This window comes from Podarcis pityusensis, assembly GCF_964106645.2.
Source record: "Podarcis pityusensis genome assembly, chromosome: 11".
Classification (NCBI taxonomy): Eukaryota; Metazoa; Chordata; class Lepidosauria; order Squamata; family Lacertidae; genus Podarcis; species Podarcis pityusensis.
This window is the reverse complement of record NC_138036.1, coordinates 53,718,215-53,728,533: the sequence shown is the minus strand read 5'-3', so window position 1 is coordinate 53,728,533 and position 10,319 is coordinate 53,718,215. Positions and strand designations below refer to the sequence as shown.

The 10,319-nt window shown below is 44.0% G+C and overlaps 1 long non-coding RNA gene across 1 annotated transcript; it reads left to right on the top strand.

Moving 5' to 3' along the window:
• Positions 1 to 3,077: 3,077 nt before the first annotated feature.
• Positions 3,078 to 7,665, top strand: LOC308458516. The gene is made up of 2 exons (XR_013977510.1): positions 3,078 to 3,186; positions 7,326 to 7,665. It is a non-coding gene; the product is annotated as an uncharacterized lncRNA (long non-coding RNA).
• The last annotated feature ends 2,654 nt before the right edge of the window (positions 7,666 to 10,319 follow it).

The window sequence follows — 10,319 nt, the reverse complement described above, 5'->3', positions numbered from 1 at the left end:
GCACGCCAAGCTCTGGCTGAAGCCCCACGACGCGCCTGCCACAATGCCCATGGCATGGCCCAGACCTGCAGCCCACCGGCCGGCTTCTCTATCCTTGGCCGTGCCAGGTTTATCACAACAGGCGGGTGGCGAGGCTTCGGATTGGCTGCAGGAACTTCCTGTAGACAATTCAAAGCCGCGCCAGCGTTGCTGCCCACCCAGAAGCCATGCCAGCATCACGGAAGTCAGTCCCCGCATCTTAACAAGCCTACTCAGAATTAAATACCATGTGTAAATCAGTTTCAAGTAGTTCGCTTTCAAAAAATAACATGCTGTGAAATTCAAATCGCTTTTCCAAAGTTTTCCCCAGAGATTAAAATCTATATTTTAATTATTGCCCACTGTATTTATTCCTCTCTTGGACTTTAAACAATATACCGTGGTACCTCGGGTTACATACGCTTCAGGTTACAGACTCTGCTAACCCAGAAATAGTGCTTCAGGTTAAGAACTTTGCTTCAAGATGAGAACAGAAATTGTGCTCCGGCGGCGCGGCGGCAGCAGGAGGCCCCATTAGCTAAAGTGGTGCTTCAGGTTAAGAACGGACCTCTGGAACGAATTAAGTACTTAAACTAAGGTACCACTGTAGTTGGGAACTAAAAAGGAAGTAGCCTATGCATTTTTTTTTACAAAGTGTTTGGGTGCATTTCCTGATTTTCCTGTAGCAGAATCCTTTACGTGCCATGGAATGCCACTTTGGAGAGTCTCTGGGCCAGTGAGAGGCTGAGGAACCTTCCAGAATAAGCAGTAAAATACATGTGGCAACGCATATCCCTGGCCTACATGAATTCCCATCCAGATGAATTCTTTCTAAGATAAAATGTCACCTTTAATCCATTTGTGTTCCTCATTATCTGCTTTCCCCTGTTAAAATGGAATGGATAGTTCTCTGTGTAGATGTGATAACCTTTTAAATTTCCTTTCCACACTCTCATGGATTCACCATACATTTTTAAAGGAACTTTAATTGAGCATTTTGTTTTGCTGCTTGTTTTTAGCTACCATTAGTGCTGTTTGGATGAGCTAGCATTGCTGTAGGGCAGACAATACACTTGGTGAGTCACACAGTCACACCTGAGAACTGAGCTGTAGGTTAGAGTGGAAACATTGGACATTTGAGAAGTCACTGCACTTCTGTGGCTAGCACAAATCTTCAACCACTTGCATGAACTGAATTTAATTTTCTCTCTTCTCTTATTTCAGACTCATTTTATTTTCTCATCTGAGGTAAGAAATACTTAGTTTTATTCTGTTGATGTTTGTTTCTTCTCTCCTTTAGGATATTGCATCAATATTCACAATCCACCCTTTACCTCAAGCATTTCCCTGGAATTATTGCCAAAATGGAATATATAATGGAATATTACGTTGGTCAACTTCTAAACTGTCCATAGACGTGTTAAGTTAACCTTTCCCAACTTGGTGCCCTCAATGTGTTTTGAATTACCAGTCCTATTATCCCTCCTTAGTGCTGATGGGAACTATAGTCCAAAATATCTGAAGGGACTGGATTGCAGAAAGCTGTACTAAAACAGCAGCAGCAGCAGCAGCAGCAACAACAACAAAGCGTGTTCTGCTTCATGGAGAGCACGTGTTGCGGTGGGGGCTAGCAAGACACCCCACTGTTGCTGGGCGGAAAAGAGTTTGGCCATCTTTAATCAGGGGCTGGCTGTTACTGGGGAGATTTATATGTTGCCATTTCTTGATTGACAGCCCTAGTTGCTAAATACCCTGCACGCAGCGTTGAGCTTCCTCTTTTCGCTGCATGCATCGGATCACCCGCCCTCCCTCCCTAATGTTAGGCTGTTTGCTTGACCTTGCTATGCCTGTCATGGGGTCGTCTGCTTTGGAGCAGGGGCCTGGTAGGGATTTTGTCCATTTGGCTGATTGGCTGGTGCCATTTGGTTTTTGCCTACTGCGTAGCAAATCGTCACAACTTGTAAGGTTGCGTTTAGGCATTGGTTTGGGAATTGGTTGGTGGAGGGGTATGGATTTGGCTGTGCCTGCCCCTCTAAATTGCTGCTGCTGCAAGGGTTTTCCGTTAAAGGAACCCAGGGGCTTGCCATGCTTTTGTCTGAACCCCTGGCAAGGGGCTAGGGCCACGTAAGAGCTCCTGGGAGCATTTGGGGAGAGGTGAGGCATGGTTCCCAGTCCCGTCTCTCTCGCCGGGTGACTTACCCTTTCTGACTTCACGGGGAGTGAGAATGTCAGACTGTCCCCGTGCGGGGTCAGATAGTCGCAACCAGTGCCTAAGCAACCACTCACATTGCTGTAATTTTAATAAAGTTGTGGCCAAAATTACGCCAAAAACTTTAAAACAAAAATCAAGTGTCATTGTATTTATTTGGGGTGTCTTGGGGACCTCGACGTGCAGCAAAACCACTTAGGATGTATTCAGGCATAGGATTGCTTTATATAGAGAACCTGTCATGGGTAAAAAGGTGAAAAAAGAAAGGTTAAAAAAAAAAGGTATATTATACCTGTTATGTTAAGTCCAGTCAAAGGTGACTATGGGGTTGCAGTGCTCATCTCCCTTTCAGGCCGAGGGAGCTGACATTTATCCACAGACAGCTTTCCAGGTCATGTGGCCAGCATGACTAAACTGCTTCTGGCACAACGGAATACTGTGATGGAAACTAGAGCGCATGGAAACACCATTTACCTTCCCGCCACAGTGGTACCCATTTATCTACTTGCACTGGCATGCTTTCGAATTGCTAAGTTGGCAGGAACTGGGACAGAGCAACAGGAGCTCATCTTATCAAGGGGATTCAAACTGCTGACCTTCCGTTCGACAAGCCCAAGAGTCTCAGTGGTTTAGACCACAGCTCCACCCGTGCCCCAAATAAACAAGCACACAGTCACTGATAGGTCCACCCACCACTGTGAGGCTCAAAGCAATGAAGATGATGCCTCCCCAGCTGTTGCCATTGGCTGTGGGTTTCTTGTGATGTCACAAAAGCACTTGGCAACTGAGTGGATATAAAGGCAGGCCAAGGGGAAAGCCCTTTTCTGTTTCCAGCAGGACACACCTGGCAATGGATGTGACATTCAGTACTGCCCAGGTTTCTTCCACTTGGAGGAGGCAAACTGGTGAATGGAAGGAGGCAATCCTCTGGCAGTGGGATGCTAAGGAGTGATAATAAGGCAAGTTTGCTTGCTTGAAGGCTGCTGGTATCTGTGATCAGAAGCTGGTGGACATCTCATGATGGACCTAACAGTAGCTTCTGGCACAATGGGACACTTAAGTATGTCTCCATATAATATCATGGGAAAGCTATTTTGCATAATTATTAAATCATCACAATGGGGTTGTTGAACTGGTCGTGATGTTCATAATTAGCACTAGCTGGGAACTCATTTGGTTCACTGTTTTTGAAACCTGGTTTTCCAAAGCAGCTTCAGATACTGCCTTGAACTGCTTCTTATAAAAATACTATGGAGCCTCCCTGAAAGTGTGAAAGTCCTTGGGTTGATCCTTGGGGAGATCATGGAGTGAGTGGATCAGTAGTGGTATGAGTTGGTAAGTAGAAATACGGCAAAGCCAACAGGCTGGACTGGGAGACCCAGAGGATCAGATGTGGGTAGCAAGCCAGGTGCTCCCCTTTTTTTGTTTTAGGGAGTCCCGATAAGCCATCAGAAACCCAGTGTTGATCCACCTCTGAATGAAGAGAGCTGTTGGGCAGAAGCAAAACGATGCATGGGCCTGTCAAGCATGCAGTTAGGGATTTCTGTGGTAATCAGTTCAACTCAATACCAACGCAGACGTTACATAAAGGGCAATCCTATGCACTCTCTGCGGCTGTCAAGCTTTTCTAGGTTTCATTTCAGCAGAGGAGCAAAACAGTAATAGCTAGGTTTCAGAGAAAATGAGTCATCGCGAGGAATTTGTAAGGAAGAGAGAGTAGCGTTTATTACATTAGGCAGAAGGGTTTGGTTCCGAGTCTCACATTAAGGTTGAGAAATGGATGTTGAAAGCACTTAAGGATTTATTTGGGCATCAACTTGTAAGAAGGATCCAAGTCCATCATAGCTGATTAAAGCTAGTAGAGAGTGACTAACATCTGTTACTGACAAGAATTATTGATTCCTCTCTTTTAAGAAGCAAGAAACTAGCCATCCTTTAGCACGCCATTATTAGCTAGGCCTTTGCTCTTGAGTTTTCATTAAATTTCACCACTTTTTGTAAGTTTTAGTGAATAGTTTACAATAGTTTACAAGCCAACCAAAGAGAGCCAGTATGGTGTAGTAGTTAAGAGTGGTAGACTCGTAATCTGGGGAACCGGGTTCGCTTCCCCGCTCCTCCACATGCAGCTGCTGGGTGACCTTGGGCTAGTCACACTTCTCTGAAGTCTCTCAGCCTCACTCACCTCACAGAGTGTTTGTTGTGGGGGAGGAAGGGAAAGGAGAATGTTTGGGACTCCTTCGGGTAGTGATAAAGTGGGATATCAAATCCAAACTCTTCTTCTTCTTCTTCTTCTTCTTCTTCTTCTTCTTCTTCTTCTTCTTCTTCTTCAAATGCAGCTAGTTTGTATCCAGTCCATAGAAGGGGGGGAGGCAGAAGGTGGTTTTTCTGCCCCTTCATACCCCTAGCATGCCCTTGAGCTCCCCTACCACCAAAAAAGGCCTCTTCTAAGAGTTGGTGACCTCCTCAATGGGTTGGTCATGGAACGGTGAATGGAGAAAGATCACTGAAAATTGAGTGGAGACACCTTTCATGAGCATCCATCTCTGTTTTGCATTGTGCCTCTTCATTTCCTGCTCATATTCTCTATTGAAACATGCAAGAGTGTCCCATTCTCTAAAGTGTAGAGCCTGTATGCTGGTGTGGACCTTCTTGGAATCTCATGTGTTTAATCTTTCTCTATTTCTTTATTAAATCATGTATGCTTGTGAAACGTGGACCACTTATAAATGCCATCTCCAACTCCTCGACAGATTCCATCAAAGGTGTCTCCGGAAAAAATTTACACATCACCTGGGAAGACTGGTGAACTAATGCCAGTGTACTGGAAGAAGATCACCAATGATTCTTCAACATCAACTTCATTGGATTGGTCATGTTGTGTGGATGCCTGATTATTGTCTTCCAACTACTCTATTCCAAACTTTAAAATGGTAAGCGTAATGCTGGTGGTCAACAAAAGAGTTTCAAAGACTCTCTCAAGGCAAATCTAAAAAAAAAATGTAGTATAAACACCGACAACTGGGAAACACTGGCCTGCGGGTGCTCCAACTGGAGAACAGCCTTTACCAAAGGTGTCATGGGCTTTGAAGATGCTCGAACAGGATGAAAGGGGTGTGGATCCAGAATTGGCCTCCACAGTCACTTACTGACTCACTTTTAAAACCATGTTTATGGAAGACAATCTTACTCAGCTACGAGTGATCGCCAAAGACGACAAAGAATTTCTGAATTAAATCAAGCCAACAATTGGCTATGTAGTTTTTGAGTTTTGAGGCCCTGAGTTTTTGAGTGATTTCCCAAGGAGGACCAGAACTCATCCAGCTAGAACCTAGACATTCCCCTTTTTGTTTACATAGAAAAAGTTTGTCCTTTTTTTCCACCAAAAAATTGATGCTTCTAGGACCAGCCTACCCTTTTGAGAGTTTTTCTTTTCTAAAAGTAAAACTCGTTTTAGATCCTTGGGTTGGGGAGGGGAAATGTTATTCCAAAGACTGTCCCTCTGTCTGACTAGCTTTTGAAGCTCTCAGTTGTGTTTCTGCTCTTGCACCTCTGAATCCCAGAAGAAATCCTACTGAGATAATGCAGCCTGGCTTCTGGTGCTCCTTTTCTGTACTCAGACATCCTGTAGTAAAGGCTCACTGTGTCCAAGTAAGGTTTGTTTTCTCTCTCTTTTCCTTTTGAATTTACCCTGACACTAAGGAATCCTTTCCCACTTTCCTGCTGTTTTGGACAGAGCATACAGGAGAAAGATGATATAACTCTCCTCTTTTTCCTCCATCACTGTTCAGTCTCTTGTAAATAGTCTTTTGTTTTGCTTTCTCCATAAAAATGGCTTCTGGAAAAGTTCTGATCTCATCTCTACATTCATAAATTACTCATGCTATGCTCCTGTGTATTTTGGTAAGTGTGATAATTTCTGGGATTTCTCAGCTGGATTTATAGTTGTCTGTCCTCTGGCAGAATAAAGGCAAGATTGTAGTTTAGAGGGATCCCTCTAGCTAAATCCTCTTTCCATCATTTGGGTTGTGGAAAAGAGAAGTGGTTTATGATGCATATAGAGATGTGTGTCTTGAGCATACTTGACAACAATGGGTAGATGAAACCAGGGTACTATTTACAATTATATGGTTTAAAATTTAGCTTCCCAAAATAATTATTGTGCAGCACAATCTTGATCATGCCTGTTCAGAAGTAAGTCCTGCAATGTTTAGTTGGGCTTGCCCCCAAGAATTACGCATAAGGTTTCAACTTTCAGTTCAAGTAGCACTTGCAGTCTCTTACAACAAGAAATTCAAATGAGGTGTGCAATACCTTTTGTTGAATGGGTTTATTCCACAATAAGCCACCCACAGTATTTATTTATTATTTATTTTCCCATGCTTTAAGACTCCATGCTCAGGTTTATCTTTTGAAAACCATCAGAACTAAGCATATCTGCTTTTTCAAAGTTCTCCCGGCAGTATAGGACCCACAGGTCTCAGCCATGTGCTTGAATAATTTAAATATTCTCCCAGCTATGTAGGAGCTGCTCATGGATAAGTGCCTCCAACACAGCTGGAAGAACATCTAAAGAACACTGCGTTCTCTTCCAAGTGCAGTCACGGTCAGCCATGAATACCCATGAACACAAGGCTTGCAAACGCTGCTAGTCAGATAACTAGTTTGAAGTGCCATAGCTAATCCAGTCTATTTAAAAAGGTAAAGGGACCCCTGACCATCAGGTCCAGTCGTGACCAACTCTGGGGTTGCGGCTCTCATCTCGCTTTATTGGCCAAGGGAGCCGGCGTTTGTCCGCAGACAGCTTCTGAGTCATGTGGCCAGCATGACCAAGCTTCTTCTGGCGAACCAGAGCAGCTCACGGAAACGCTGTTTACCTTCCTGCCGGAGCGGTACCCATTTATCTACTTGCACTTTGACGTGCTTTCGAACTGCTAGGTTGGCAGGAGCAGGGACCAAGCAACGGGAGCTCACCCCGTCACGGGGATTCGAACCGCTGACCTTCTGATCGGCAAGTCCTAGGCTCTGTGGTTTGACTCACAGCGCCACCCGCGTCCCATCCAGTCTATTTAGCTTTACATAAACTTTTTCTGGTTCACAGCAGCTGCATCCTGACAGATCAGAGGACCCTCCCAACCATAGGTCAGCAATCGGTCTCTCCCTTTCCACCTGTCTCTACAGTTAGGTATAGTTTCAGTCAACGAATCTGTACCGAGTTTGAAAAGTTCACAGATTTTACTCACTATGTGTCAGGATTTACGATCTCGCTCTCACACCAAGAGATGGCAGGCTGAAGGTTTTGTTACAGTCAGATTTATTAGTATTTACACTTAGTTTCGGTCTGAGCACACAGCTCAATCTTCTGCACCTGATGAGTTGTTGAGTCCACTGAAAGGCGGACTTTCCGCCAACAGGATATCCGTCATCGGCTGCCCCTCCTCCTGTTGGACTCATGCCAAGCCTGGACTCTACTTCTCCAACTACGAGGAGATTCAGGAGCAGCTTGTCCAGTTTGTCCCTCCTCTGAGAATGTGTCTGCGATCTGTAGCCTCTCTGTCTGCCTTATACTGTCTTGGGGATTTATTACGTGCATTCCAATGGAACAGGAGGGGCTCGCTTCACTCTCCATATGGGAAGAAAGCAAGCCTTTGTCTCTTTTTGCCTGCCACCCCCCTTCGTCTTTGGAGCCCTCACTGTCACCCTGGGAAGGAACGTTCCTGACACCATGCACAATATGTCACCTACAGACCTACCTACAAATGGATACATTGGATTAAGTTTACAGCCCAACTATGAGGCATACATTGCCTTAAACTAAAAGTACTGTATATCGGATATGAGTAAAGATCTCTGGTTAAGATAGTAGTGGTGCTTAGTAAATCTATCAACATGGGTATTATTTATTTGAATTATGATATATTATGATATATTATGATATACAGTGGTACCTTGGGTTAAGAACTTAATTCGTTCTGGAGGTCTGTTCTTAACCTGAAACTGTTCTTAACCTGAAGCACCACTTTAGCTAATGGGGCCTCCCTTTGCCGCTGCGCTGCCGCTGCACAATTTCTGTTCTCATCCTGAGGTAAATATAACCTGAGGTACTATTTCTGGGTTAGCGGAGTCTGTAACTTGAAGCGTCTGTAACCCGAGGTGTCTGTAACCTGAGGTACCACTGTACATGTGTGTGATTATTATAGTCCTCTTTTAACATGTATCATCGTCGTCCAAGACAAAGCTGCCACTTTGGCAAGATCATTCTGTGTTCTCCATGTGCTCTCCTTCTTGCCATCTGCTTCAGTTTATATGCCCTCCCAATCATAACCAATTTAATTTATTTAGAAAATGTCAGTGTGGTTTAGTGGTTATAGTGTGAACCTAGATAAGGGTTCAAATTCCTATTCAGCATGAAACTTGTGGGGTGACCGCAGGCCAGTCACTTATTAGCTTAACCAACTTCCCAGGGTGGTCGGAAGGATAAAGTGGCTATAGGAGGAAAGAATCATGTACACAGCCCTGAGAGAATGAGTAGGATAACATTATTTCAAACATTCCCCCAAAGCTCAAAATACTGTCATTTAAATAAATGGGGTCAGGTACGATGCAACATTCACCATACAGCTATGACATGATAATGATGAAGACAGCCACTTGCATTGCACAACAGTTGTATCGGACAAGGTAAGTTGGCTTTTACCAATTATCTAGTAGAAGACAACTACTTGCGCTTGGAGAGAGAGAGAGAGAGAGAGAGAGAGAGAGATTCTATAGCACATATTTGGAATTGATTAATAACTTTGCTTAGTAGCTGAAAAGACACAATCCATCACAAGGTGCTGCTATGACTACAACATGACTGCCTTTGATTGTTTCCAGCTCTTTCCTACACCACCTTTTATCTTTCAGTGTTGAACCTGTTCGCTGGGGAATAATAGCAATTCACCCACATGACTGTTTACAAGAGAACTACATGCACCCCGTTACATAAGACTCCCTCTAGTAGCTAGTGAGTTGAAGTCAACGTCTTGATTCCTGACAAAGGACAAGATGGCACCCCCTCATCACACAGATAGCAGCTAACTATGCTAGCAAACAAATCCTACTTTGACATTGGCAATGGAAGCACATTCTCTACCATATCTGAGAGCAGCAGGCTAGCTTAGGGGCTGAAGAGGGGACACCATGAGACACACAGCCCCTCTTTACCCTCCAGTATCTACCAAAGAGGCAATAATATCACTCTGGACGGAGCAATGGAGAACTTCTGAAACAACAATGGGATGTTAGCTCCATCCAAGTCATGATGGAGAACAGCAGCAACCGGGAAAAGATAGACATAATATTTTACAAGGACAGGAAGAAACATCACAGACAGAATAATTGCCACACACAGGAAGAACAAGGATATCATTTGAATGCTTCACCTGTAGATTTATAAATCGTTTAATGTGTCAATACAAATGGAAGTTGTTGATATTGCAGTTGTATAAGGGATTGTTATTTTGACTGGAGTGTAATTGAAATTAATAAGATTTTGGAACCCAGAAATAAAGTAAATCACCAAACCATCAATTCTAGCTTGTGGGGGGCCATCTACATTATCTATTTTGGCATCTAAATGATTGGTATTAGTAACAGTATTATAATTTAGCATTGTTATAACGAGGCTATTATTGGATTGTTGTAATAATAAAATTTATTATATATAAAAAAGTAATATTACTCTGCTTCATGGCAAAGCTGGCTATGAAACTTCTTAAATGGTGTTTAGTAGGAACGACTGCTCACCCCTTCTCACGTGGGTGGCAGTTGTGGACCTCACTTCCACCCACCATCCCCAGCAGCTAAGGCCCATGTGTTTTGCCAGCCATTAGGGAATTCCCCAGCTGGCAGAATCAAGGAGCGGGGATTCCCCATCAAAATGCCAGCTTCAAATAGGCCAATCAGAGGCCCCACCAGATGGGCCATGCTTTGCTGGCTGGCTGCAGACCTTGTCGGGTCAGCCAGCAATGCATAAAAGTCGGCTGTACCCAATGTTTGCGTCACATGTGTCGGTAGGAATACAGGAAGCTTGTTTTATACAGAGCTTGAGCAT